The sequence below is a fragment of the Sinocyclocheilus rhinocerous genome, unplaced genomic scaffold (genome assembly GCF_001515625.1).
Source record: "Sinocyclocheilus rhinocerous isolate Xijiao unplaced genomic scaffold, SAMN03320098_v1.1 scaffold236, whole genome shotgun sequence".
NCBI lineage: Eukaryota > Metazoa > Chordata > Actinopteri > Cypriniformes > Cyprinidae > Sinocyclocheilus > Sinocyclocheilus rhinocerous.
In genome coordinates this window covers 413,190-414,886 of record NW_015647064.1, presented here as the reverse complement: position 1 = coordinate 414,886, position 1,697 = coordinate 413,190, and positions in this window count along the sequence as shown.

Here is a 1,697-nt window from a genome sequence, read left to right as displayed (position 1 = left end):
TGTTATTTATAGGCTATGTTTTAATCCATTACCATGTTCAAAACAGTTTTTCTGTAATGAAATTCTATAATAAGAGTCCGATGTACCACACAAGGAAATTTGTGACACAGATATTACAAGACCATACAAATAAAGTATCTCTTTATTTCCGAACAAGGTCCGAACAAAATATTGCATTTTTACATTTGGGGGCGGATGCGGTCCGCCTTTTGAATATCAGGTATTTAAGGATAAAAGACTTTAGTTGCTTTTAAAATTTCCACGAGTCCCTTTTCTCGAGTCGAAATATAGGCGGAGCAAAATACTTCATCGCTCCGTCTATAGCGCATTGTGATTGGATGGTTTGCTGTCAATACAGGAGACAAACCAATGGGCCAGTGGCTGCTCGCTGTCCGTGCGTGATGGTCCTTGGGAAAAAAAAACAAAAATACTTCTATCGGCCCCTTAGGTGCGTCGGCCCACCGGGAAAATACCCTGTATGCCCGATTACCAATCCAGCCCTGGTCACTGGAGGGGTGGGATGTTGATCAGTACTGGCTTGGGATGGGAGTCATCACGCGTCTCAACCAATGAGAGCATTTGGGGTGGGCCTAAGAATGCAGCAGCACTCACATGAACGCTCCCGATAAAATTATTTAGGCTAAGTATCAACATATACAAACCACTGTTCACTAGGGGTGGGAGAAAAAATCGATTCACCTAACTATCGCGATTCTTTTTAAAATGATTGAAAAATCGATTGGTTTATCTCAGAATCGATTTATATTTAATTATTTTAATTTCCTAAGAGGTGGTGGGGAGAAGTTACTGCTTTTATTCCAACAGAGGGCTAAATGTATAGGTGTGTTCGACTTTCTTTTTTTTTTTTTTTTTATGAATGCAAACATCACAAAGATGACATTAAAGATATACAACTTTGTATAGAGTTTGGTGTGTTCGACTTGAAGCAGCACCGCGCAAACCAATCGACGTATGACATCAAAGTACCGCGAGAGCAATTCGAAAGCATGCGGAGCCATCTGTTCTCTGTAGCTCTCACTGTGCTTTAATGACGTCATACAACGATCGTTCTGCGTGTGCAGTGCCACTGCATTAGTTGAAATCATATACATTTCAAGACGGCGCAAGAAAGCAAAACCATGATGGAGGCAGAGAATCAAACTTCTTAAAGAATTCTTTCTGCACCTTCATGTTTTAAAAGTGTGAAAACCCTTTGGATTCGCAGATTAGCAGATTCACAGATGGACACCTGCATACAAAAATAGACATTTTATATTTTAAAAAGTTCTATATATATTATTTTTTATATATTATATACCATATTTTAAAAACTTTTTAAAATATAAAATGTATGTTTATTTGCAACAGTTATGCTAAAAACAATAAAAAGACATTTATGACATTAAAACAGCGACATCTGCTGACGGACACCGTGCTGCGTTGTCACGGGAACATCCCAGCTGAAGATAATGAGGAAATTACATCGCTACCTTTGCCAAGTGCACTCCAAAAGACTACATAATGGCAGGCACGTGCCCTGCTCACTCCAAAGTCCCCACTCCAAGGGGATAGGAATGATCACTTCCATTTGGAATTTGCCCGTGAACCGATCGGTACACGATAGGCGTACCATTACACCCCTAATATAATAAGATATGATAAGACCCCCCCCCCATCGGCTTTTAGGACACTCAAAA